Source organism: Protopterus annectens, chromosome 1.part0, assembly GCF_019279795.1.
Source record: "Protopterus annectens isolate FY-2018-M chromosome 1.part0, PAN1.0, whole genome shotgun sequence".
In the NCBI taxonomy this organism is placed as follows: Eukaryota; Metazoa; Chordata; order Ceratodontiformes; family Protopteridae; genus Protopterus; species Protopterus annectens.
This window is the reverse complement of record NC_056725.1, coordinates 131,073,669-131,086,104: the sequence shown is the minus strand read 5'-3', so window position 1 is coordinate 131,086,104 and position 12,436 is coordinate 131,073,669.

The window sequence follows — 12,436 nt, the reverse complement described above, 5'->3', positions numbered from 1 at the left end:
TTGTTTGCTATGCAGGTTAAGATTTTTTTTTCTTTTACTGTATTTTATATTTTATACATGTGGCTCACCAAGCTTGTTTACTTTTAATCTTCCCATTTTGTTTGGATATGGCAGGGAATGTCAGGTCAATACATCTATTTAGGTGCATACAGAGTTTGTTGTAATACAATTAAACTTGAATTTTGAGACTTCATCCTAGAATTCAGGAAGGCTAGCAGAGTTGAAGTCTATAACTTTGTAATGTTTGTATCTAATTGTTTAGAGATTTTGAAGGATAATTTTCCCAGTTTGTGATTGGATTAAATTAGAAAATGTAGTGCTGCGTAATAGCTGACATCAATGCCATATTGGCAAGGATCAGGTCAAGAATATTTTATCATGTGCTGGGTTCTTTGACAATTTGATCCAGGGAGTTTTGTTTATGAAATTAATGAGTCTTGGGGCATAACCTACAACTGATGTTTAGGTATTCCAGTTTATCATTGGCTCGTTAACAGCTTCTAGGATAATAGAATTCTTGCTGATTTAAGTTCATCCAGTGTATTTAGGAACCTAACATAGTTTTCTGGGAGTATAGAAGGGGGCTGGTCTTGTAACATGCTGTAATATGACATTTGGTCCTGTTTAGTGTAATTTGAATCACAATCAGTTCAGTTTCTGGGCTCTTGGAATCAGCCTAAAAGTGATGTGGTCCCTAACAAATATCGATACTCTATCACAGTTTCCATTGGGCAAAAAGGTATGTTAGGCACAAAATCTTGGAAAGAAGTGTCTTTTGTACTTTGAAGCCACTCTTCTGTACTAACACACACACAAATGCACCCCAAATTCAGCAGGCCCTCATACTCAGACAGATTGTTATTTAGATTCCTGGGATTCAGCAGACATACCTTGATTGGTCTAGTGCTTGATATGTAAGCCTAGAATATTCATTAGCTGGACACTGCTTAAATACAGGCACTTTTGGCTTAATAAAAGCATTAGCCAGTATGCGGATGCCCTGGAACAAGAGATGAAAGCCATCCCTGACAAATAGAGAGTGAATGTCCAACATCTCCTCCCATGCTGACACGTACTGTTACTTCCTAGAATTATATCACCTAAGCAGCAACCAGATGTTGAAGCCAATCATCTTTTCTCTTTACTTTGATATCATTTCAGGAGAAAGAAGGATTCTGGTTAAAACTAGGGTCTTACCATATTTGTGACACACACACAGAGCTCTGTCATATCTCTCTGCCTACCCCCAGGGTTCTGTGTACCAGGTAATTCACACTCATGTAGACGACTAGCATGTTATAATCATATCTGCATGACATAAGGGCCTTTAGGACCCTTGATATGTCAAAGATCCTGGCTCCTGAAAGACAGCTCACTGTCACCTTCTCTTTGTCCATCCTTGTGAGAGTTAAATCTATGTCTGACAAAGGAGACATTAATAACTAGTACACTTTTGTCAGAAGGGTGTTTAGGTATACTAGTTTTGGAGTGATTAGTTAGCTGGTGACCTTTATTATGCTAGTGCCAATGGGTGTAGTGTTAGATTTATGCTGAATCATAGATTTACTAGGTCTTGGAGGCTTAGGAAGAGTCTTTTATTGATGTCATCAATGTGTGATAGTTTGCTGTATATTTGCATGAAATTGCAGTGGTGGCAGTGTGTGTTGTTTACAAGTGATGTTTGTAAGAGCGAGGCTTCCAATCTCGCTACATACTTGCATCTCTCTCATATAGGTAGCAATGGGCAAAGCAACAATTCATTGTCTGTGAGTATCAGGGAATTGCTACACTGCCTGAGTATACAAAATGCAATGAGGCTGACAACTGCAGGTGGACAAGCTGGATGACCTTCCATTTCTGTCCAAGAATACAGTCATTTATTAATAGGTGGCTTGTATTTAGAGAGAGAAAAAGGATAAGTACAACTAGGGGAATGTGGCTTAAGAATTTATTTATGATGGCTTATCTTTGTAGTGCATGAGGGGAAAAGGTATTAAGATAAAATGGATAAGAGCATGTTCCCAGTTATTTAGGATAATACTGGACTCAACTCTAATTAGTAGACAATGCAGTATACAGTTGCAGTCTTTTAGGGGGTGTGGGACTGATTAGGTCCACTTGTAAAGTAGTTAACACTGAAGAGCCTGCATCTATCTAGTACAGCATTGCACAGTGCTGCATGGTGCAGCTCTCAGCTTCAGAATCACTACCACAGGCTCTTAGAAGGTAACACTTGACAAAAATCTATCTGGAAACTTATAAAACAGCAACAAAATTTAGAGAAAGCAGAGAAAAATGTTAAATCAGATACCAGAAACACAATGCAATAACAGCCAGGCCACTGTATAAACACAACAGAATTTTTTTAACTAATTTGTAAATAGTTAAAATGCAAATGAGAATTTAAAGTATATAAATGTGCAATTGCTGATTCTCTTCCTATTGGTCTCTTTGTATGCTAAGCAGACCTGGGTCTAGGACAAGGCTCCCTAGTTTGCCTAGAGCTCGATGCTATCGGGGGTTACCATCAACTCAAGTCAGTATGACACATTTATGTGTGTAACTGCGCTGTGTTACTCATGCACAATCATGGTGACTAACTTGTTAGATTCCATGATGGAGAATTGGCAGTGCTAAGTAACTAACAAAATGGTGATCCTATCCCTCTCAGATGCTTAAAAACAGTTCAGTATTTAAATAATTATTATTACTATTGCAACATTGCATCCTGTTGACCTGACTTTGCCTTCTTGATATTACACTCCATTTAACCTGCAAGATTTTATAGTTGTGAACAGAACCATTGTGAATGTGTTGAGCAAAGGCAGGAAATGGAAGACAGTACTTGCATTCCGCATCTGCTTTTATCAGTAATGTGGTGGCTTCCATTGGTCATTCTAGTGTTATTTTTATTTAGGATCTTTTAAGCAATATTAACACTTACCATTGAAGAAAGTGCTGGGCCTTTTTCTGTTATAATCAGGTAGTATGAGGGTAGATCAGTGACATGGGAAGGAGAAAACCTTCCTGGACACATGACTCAACTTTTTGGTGTTTTGCAGATAATATGAATTTCAAAAACAGGTTGCCACAAAATACTGAGTGGCACCTTTAAATTACTTTTTTATATCCTTTTTGGGTATGAGGTATTAATAGCAGCCAGCTTTATGACAAGTTTCATTTTATTTATTTTATTTTATTTATTTATTTTGTATGAGCAGCAGAAAGAAAGCTTGCAGTATTCAGTTTAAATTTGTGGTGTTCATATACTAGAAATTAGAACATAAGAGAGAGACTCAGGAGGAACGCACTCCACAAATTTTGAAGTTTAAAAGAGATAAACATAACCTCTTTCAGTACAATATAAATGACAGTGCTAATTTTTTTTATGTTATACTAATTTAATTAGGGAGTGAGCTATTGCATATTCTGCATTTGTAACTAAAGCATAAGGGAAAGAGACTGTGACGTGACATATAGCTAAAGGGGGAGGGAAGAAAACATTAACAATAGGTCATGGATGGAGGGAAAAACAGAGACAGTTGAAACATGTCACAACAGAAGTAAACCTGTATGAGGGTAAAAAAAAAGTTTACAGTTTTTTTTTAAATGCCATATCTTCACTGGCTCATTTTAGTACATTTACTATTGGTCCACCTGTTCTATCACCTGAATCTATAACTAGACCATCATTTAAAATAAGTCATCTTACTTAAATTTACTTTGTTAATAGTACAAAAAGCAGAGCATAAATTTATTATGCTCATGAATAGCAGGGCCCCATCTCAATACCTCAAAACTGTCCAGATTTTCACAGAATGTCCATGTTTTGCCTCATATTTTTTGGTCTGTCCCTCATAAAACTTGTGTTTTTCCTGACAAATCACTGAGGATGAAAGTCACTAAATAATGATAGATATTTGAGTTGCATACCTCCTAGCCTGCCAAAAATGCATGGTAACAGTAATCTTATTTTAGCAACTTTTTATGTTCATAAGAGCAATATTTAAAATCTGTTCCAATTTTTGAGGCCTTTGTCATTCGATTACCTTAGGCTTTGTTCAGATTTCTTGTGCTAAGAGGTTGAGAGGTATGTCTACCACTTTTGCCTGCACTAAAAGTAATGTTAACTTTAATGTACAGAGGTTGCTGCAGGACCAGTTAATCACCACGCTAGTAAATACTGCTTGTAGGAACTACATACACATCATTTCTGTCCCTGGAGAATTTTTCATGTGAAGTTTGGAAGAATAGCATATTTATATGTGTACTGTGTTATATATCCAGATATAACAATTTTAAGGTGCACTTTATTGGTAGAATTAATCTATCTGAGCAAGAACTGACATACAGGAATTTGTAAGTCGATTTTTTGGAATATCTCAAAAATAATCTTTGGAAGTCACAGATTTAGAAAACAATGGAATGAGTAACATTGCTGATCCAGTGGTCTGAAATACTTTCACAATAATGTGATATGAATGGGTCAGTTCCAGCAAAGTACCATCAACTACAAAGACAAACAATAGACCATTTACTAGCTTGTTACAGTTGTCAATACAGGAAAAATATCCTATCTATAGTAAAGCTGAAGACATAGTTGCATATCTTGCCCTGAGGAAATGGTGCATATTCATCTAGTCTCACTCCTATTAAGAAGAGATAAAAAGTAATAAAATATAGGAACATCTTTATCCAAAGTTATTAGTAGTACTTGGCATAATGATTGTGAGGGATTGCATAATGGGTTTTCTTGCCTTGTGGACTGTGGCATTTGGCACTGGTGGCTGGCATTCAGGTGATTAATATCCCTATTATATATAATTTCAATACAGACAGCCTTGTCAGTGCATTGATCTAACCTGCATCCTTTGTCTGGGAATTCCAGTATTTACTCCCAGCCCTGACAGTGGCCCTTTAGATATCGGGTAGTTATCCTTTACCTGCAACCTTTATTGGACTAATTACTTTTTAATAAATGTGGAATACCACTGTCTGTAGGTGGTGATCACACTACATGACTATGTGGTTTTATAGACTGATAAATTCCCGCATGGTACCCATTCCTAGAGTCAAGAGAATACAGTTACATGTGAAGAAGCAAGGCACTCATATTTTCATATATATGCCCTTCCCAGCTAATGAGGTCAACTTTCATTTCAGATTACTTTTAGCATTCTTTTTTTTTTTTTGAATGACTAGTCTCCTTTTCCTGACTACCACTCCAGATGACACTTGGTGTTAATTTTTGACTCTGGTTTAGTGCTCAGTTTAATTTATAACTTGTTGCTGTGGCAGCCTGTAGCTATTTACTGGCCTAATAACATTAACCGACTGTTGAATCCTAAAGTTTAAGCCTATTGTTTATATGCATCATTATAGACATCTAAAACTGTTTCACATTCCATGATGCAAAGATTCCGTTTTAATGTGAAAGGCATGGCATGTTTGGCTGTTTGCACCGTTAATCACACATTTCCTTTTGCTTGTTTTCATTTGTGATTCCTCAAGGTTTATTATTTTATTATTTTTTATTCACTTTTGGCTCTGTAGTTACAGCTGTAGTTGTCCTAGGTCCTCTGAACTGCATGTCATCTGAGTTATCTGTCATGTTTGTTGCTAAGGTGAGGCTTTCCTTCTTTTACCCTGTCTGTGTGCTTGCTTGTGTTTCTACATATGCATGGTTAGTGGATTTTGTGAGATATAATGTGACTATAGTAAAAAGTAAAGGTACACAAGGAGATGCGAAGGTAAATGAGAGGTGTCAGATGACAATATGAATATTGGAGGTGAAAATATATCATAGGATTAACAGGACATAGGGTTACAACAAGACATAATTGCCTTAAGATGACTTTTTTCTTTTGTCTTATTTAGTTTTGTTTCCCTATAATCATTATTTGCCTTGTTGCTCCGCCCCTCCTCAGTCTCCATAGCAGGGCAGACCAAAGACTGGCACATCCCAGTGCAGGACCATCCTGAATGTGGGAGTGGCTTGTTGCTGTTCTTTTTACTTAACCTTTAGTTATGCTACTTTCTGCCCTATTTTAAGGGGTGGATGTTAGTTAACTCTTAATTAACCTCTTTCACTATGTCTTTGTGTTACTGGTAAATGGTTTTGAGTAAAACTGAGCAGTGCTGTTTGCTTGACAATGTCCCATTATACTGCTTATCTAGTTAAACCCTTTCAATACCTCTTTGCATGGCTATTTTTCATCATTTTATTAGATTTTTGGCTGGATATATCTACTTTTTGAGATCCTTTGTCCAGATTTTCAATGTCTGCAGATTAAAAGTTATGCTTAAGCAAAGGTGAAGCTGTCTGATAATGGCTTGCTGAACCACGGCCTGCAAGTTAAATGAGAATCAACTAGAATGAAAAACATGAGCTGAGATCAGTGGGAAGCAGAGCACCAAACCTTCCACCTCTAACATGTGGAACACTATTGCTCATAATGTGGAACAAATGGCAAAATATGAAACTCTTACTTTCAACATGGTTGCATATATTACGTTTTGCTTACAAAAAGTTATTTTAATGAACTAACATGATTATTTATTATTGTGGATATTATTTTAAAAAGTTCTTAACAGCACAATAAAACTTAAAATGAAGCGAGTTCATCATAAGGAAGTACAGTTGAGATGCATGAGTTGAAGTCATGGCACAATGTATTAGATGTCCATGTCACCTGCTTGAAAATGCTACTAGAAAGCAGACCAGTGCTTTGGAAAACAGTCAACACGCAAAGGAACCCACAGACATTTATGGTGTTGTGCCAGGTAAGCTTCATGCTTTTCACTGCATTGTAAAAATATTGGATAAAGTTTACAGTCGGAATAGACTGTGCTGCAACATCAGAAGGTGTACAGGAGTTTGTAAAAGGTATCTAGGAGCACAAGTATAAATATATAAATATATATTAAAATCCAGAAATTAACTTTGTCAATTAGCATTTCATTGAAAGCGTAGTTTCAAAGTATTACAAAATTGAAAGCAAACTTAGTGAACCTGTAGCAATGAACTACAAACGGCGAATGGCGTAATTTTCAAAACATCAAATACCGAACCATCAGTATTAACATGGTTCAAAACTGTGACACAAAATTGTTTTTAGTTTCGACAATATATTTCAGCAACATGAGTAAATGCACAAGTTCATTTCCGGATTTGAATAGTAAACTATATATATATATATATATATATATATATATATATATATATATATATATATATATATATATACACACACACACACACACACACACACACACACATACACACACACACACACACACATCCTGGTAGGTAACTACTTAAAGTGCTCCCTCACAGTTTAATTACTTGATTAATTAATTTATTTATTTTACATCGTATGTTGTAGTACCTCAGCATTAATAAAATTGTAAACTTATTACTGTACTGGAATTGGATGTGCTTTAGCTTGTTGGATTGCTGCTTGCACTGCTCTACATTGTAGTTTTAAATGTGTGTTCCACCACTAGTTCCAGATTACAGCTGCTGTGTTAGTCTCCTTGCCTTTTTTTAAATAGTGCATGCATTCACAGTTGGGGCAGAATATTTTTGCCAGCATTGTCAGTACTATTGCTTTATCCTGCACAACTGGTTAAGCTTATGGAGGTTACCATGTATGATGATTGCTGAATCACATTCTTTTGGTTGCAGTGTAATGTTCGCTGCCATTGTGGCAACATTTGGAGCATCAATGTCTATTTTAATTACTGTTGATTGGTAATGGTGTAATTATGCTGTAGCCAATACTCGTTTCAGAAACTCAACCTTTTTTTCCCTACTCTTGCATATCACTGTGGAATAATATGTTCTGAGGAAGAAATTAAATTGTAGAACAGCTAAGTGATGATTTACTTTTAAACATTAGTACTTTCACTCATGCTGAGGTACTGTAACACATTATGGTAAAAAATAAATAAATAAAGTACATCTTTGGAAAACTCATGCTGTTTTCAGCTGACTGCTAGCCAGTGTGTTACAGACAGGTAAAGGTGCATATTGTTCTGCAGTATTTCCATGTTGTTCCTGGTTTGGATTCATGTACCCTGCACACTCAGTGCAAGTGTCATCCCATGTTGTCTGGTGTTCATATTTCTTTATTTTGTTTTCTTTCTCTTCTATCTTTGCTTCCTATTTTTATGCATCCTCTCCCTACTGAAACCCAGAGAGGTCACATATTATGCTGTACCTTCGTGGTATAATAAAACAATTATAGTATTTCAGTGTAAGTATAATTGCAGTAATCCAATTAGTGGGTCATGCACATGACTGCACAGGCATGGGAGGGTGGACATGTCAATCCTAGGAGCATACCTGTGAACCCAGAGACACTGCAAATAATTACAAAGGCCCTAAAAAAGCAGGTACACCAGCCAAAAATATAGGAATCTAATTAGTATAAAATTTGAATACCAAATAGTGCAAAAGTCTTCCTGCTCACAGTAATTGTAATTATTCTGAGTTAGGCATATTTTTATGAAGTAAAATAAATGTAAGAGAAACCTAAACATTAGTAATCCAGAGGAGGTTCAGTAACCAATAACCAGCAGAAACTCTCTGAAGTATCTTATAATTTTTTAAATGTCAGTGGTAAAAAATTGACCTTATTTAAAGACCACACTCCAACTTGACTTTATGATAGACAGAATTTAGCTGAAAGGGTTCATGAAACCCACTATCTGTTAAGGAGAGCATATCACTGTGTTTCAATAAAGTATGCATTGCAATGTGTTGCAATTAAGCTATGAGATATGTGAAGCAGAGTTCCTCCTTAACCCAATTAAAGTGTATCTTGAACAACTGGATGGGGAACAGGAAATTTATCCCTGGTTTGGCACCTGTGTCTCTAATGGACAAATGGTTCATCTCCCAGGACCCTACTTGTAAATGTTCTACCGCCTCCTAAAAGTTATTAAGAACCATGTGTGCTGTCTCAGATTCTTATATGTCCACAACCAGGAAGCTTATGCTTGTAAAGTTAGAAGCAGCATCTCTTTTTATCTACATTTTTAATTTTGCAGTGCCTGAATAAGATTTTATCCCATTTTTTTAAGGAAATCAGTCCTCAAAATTTAGAAGATATTGCTGTAATCCTATTATTTTGGTTATTGCATTTTATTCTATACTTAATGTATCCCTTGAAGCTAAATCCAGTTCTAACCTATTATTTCAATAATATTTATTGACATTTTATTTTACACATAATTCTATTTATTTATTTATTTCTAGGTCGACTCTCATGTCTGGCAAAGGAAGCTTTACCTTCAGGAATTTATCTGGAAATAAAATTAACCATAAAACACAGATGCTTGACATTTGTAACAATACACTTTAACACTTACTGGAGTACTATCAATGCACTTGCTTCAGGGAATGTGTATAAGATTTTAAAGCCTGACAACACACTTCTAGCTCATATAGTTATAAAAGCTGCAGCACCAGTGCATATGCTGCAAAAATCTTAAGCATAACCTCCAGACAGCAAACTGTACAAGTCAACTTCATTAAAAGAACAAACCCGCAGAAAGTATGGATGACGTTACTTATAAAGCAGTTATACTGGGGAGCAACCCTTCCATGTGAGGGGCTTCACTCCTATATCCAGCATACTTACATATACTAATTCCATGATCATACAACAGTGCAGAAACAAGAAAACATGCTGCAAGGGAGAAAACACTGCTCTGATTTCAATGTAGCTGGCTATCAGACTCAGGACTTCATAAGAGGTTATTAAAACATCTGATAGCATGCAAGTTTGGAGTATCTAACTGATCCTTGAAGCTAGCTAAACTATCTGCCTTCCTAATATGTAATAGTAACGATTTTAATAATCTACCAGACCTATAATAGAAAATATATCCTTTTGAGGCTTGTATTATAGGTCAGAAAGAACACCAATGAGGCATGCATAACAATCTGCACATGTTCAAAGCATTATAAGCTTTATGGGTTAGTACTAAGCTAACTGCCCTTGTGGGACATTTTAAGCCTAGCTAATTATCCCATTTGAGAGTGAAATGTTGTACCTTATGTTTGTAAGGTAAACACCTTAACCATTATGCCAACCTCCAACCTAAGTAATAAAATAGCCTCTGAGCAGTGTGTGTAAAACAGAATATAACCATAACTACTTTAGCCTCTCTTCAGTAAATGGAGTCCATTTCTTAGCAAAAAAGTTTTATTCACTCAAACTCTTTGGTGAGATTAATATAAACCAAGCAAAAATACAGCACTGTATTCCATTATAGAGCTTACTAATGGAATAAATACTTTAACCATTGCTTTCTAACTTGACATTTGTTAAAACATATCTTTACTTATAAATTCAAAGATGAAAGTATACACAAATAACTATAGCAAAATGTTTATAAACACAGTCTTTAAATGAATACTCAGCAGAAAAGAAAGAATTCAAATTGTATTATTTGAACCATTATGTGGTCTTTACCATGAAGCAAAACCAAGCAGATACATTAGCCTGCCAAAACTAATCATCAAAAAGCCAAACTACATTTGTTTTATGATCAGTTACAGTTGACTATTCTAACATAACTGGGTATTAATTTACCTTTGTGATATTGCATGCTCCAGGTAGGTAAGCTGGACCCTGTTCAAATGTTCTGCACATTGAGCTGTTAATTAAAGGTGAACATAGATTAAATTAAACATGCTCATACAATATCTATACAACATTTAGGTATGTAGTTATGCCATGGGAGGAATGTTGCCACATACTAACATCAGGAATCTTTTTCAGTTACTCTTGCTTCTCTGCTTGTTAATCCATTCATTCACCCACCCACCACCTCTTTAAATGGTAAGCAAATCAGCTAACTTAGGGATCTTCTTACTTTTCAGATTCTGGTAATAACTTTATTAATTACTCTTATCTACAAAAATAAAAAGGCTCTTTTATTCTTGGTTTAGAACATTTTCTGATCACACCATAGTAGCATTAATATCTTAGTCAAGCTTACTTTGTCTAAGAATACTTTCTTTAAGGGCATCTGTGATAGAATTATATAAAGTAAAACTGGTTTTCCCTCATAGAAATGGTTGGGAGGGTGGCCTAATGGTTAAGGTGTTTGCCTTACAAACACAAGATACAAGGTTTGAATCTCACATGGGATAACTGGCTAGGCTTAAAATGGCTCGCAAGAGCAGTTAGCCTAGTACTAACCTATGAACCTATATATATATATATATATATATATATATATATATATAATTTGGTAAAACTGTTTTTCTCATAGAAACAACATGTATTGGTAAAACTGCTGTGTCTCATAATAACACTGTGATATTATTTTATGAATAGCATAAAAATACAGAGCCTGCAAATGCAGGAAGGAATAACATGAATGTGCTTGCATGACATTGTGTTTCTAAATGATTAGCTAAACTTCTGAATGTCTTTGTTGTTTTTCCTTCACAAGTATATATTTTTAGAATAGCGTGTGATGCTTTGACTTAACAGAATGTGCTTGTGTGGAGCAAAAACATATATTATACTTCTGAATATTATGTAACAAGTGATATTAACAATAGAGGCTTGTTCAGATATCCTAAACAGTTGAGTGTACACAGATATTCAAGCTAAGGAGAAATGGCTAATACAGCAGAAAAAGCTGCAACTATCCAAAACTGCAACTATCAATCAATGAAAGAACATTTGGCATGCTGAGAACTGGTTTTATCTGGCTGAGCATATCTAACACAGCAGAAAAAGTTACATAGTATACTATCAATGAAAGAACATTTGTGAAAAAGCATTTTGGCTTGCTGAAGGAACTGGTTCTTTCCAAACTGAGATAAGAATACAAAGAAGGCTTCAATACAGGAAAATAATGTTTTCATCAAGGACAACATTTTGAAACTATAAAAATGGTTGTAAATGGTGGACTTTTTATAATCTAAATCAGCTAAGGAAGTACAGTATACCTGACAGTATTATATCTGTATTATAAAGAAAATATTTATAATTGCACAGTAGTGCTTGGTTGGCTTGTTTCAATAAATCTCTTATTATACAAATATACGGCTGTACAGTCTGTCTGTGTACATGCTGTTAATTCAATTTAACAATCTGAATTTAGATTTTATAGTCACCTAATTTAAGGCAACTTGAAATTATATTATTGCATGTGTAATATTCCCATCAATGACACCTCCAACATAATCAATGAATGTGTATGGGAAGAAAGGATGAATTCTAGCTGGCGTGAAAAAAAACATGTTAAGAAGCTCCATGCAAAAATGAAAAACTTCTTGTATTTAATTGTATACTGTCAAATACAGAATTATTTTTGACTATTGATGATTTTTTATTTTAAATGTATAATGCCATGCAATGAGATCTGATGAAGTTCACTATCCGATGAATCTCTTTCTCTCTTTCAG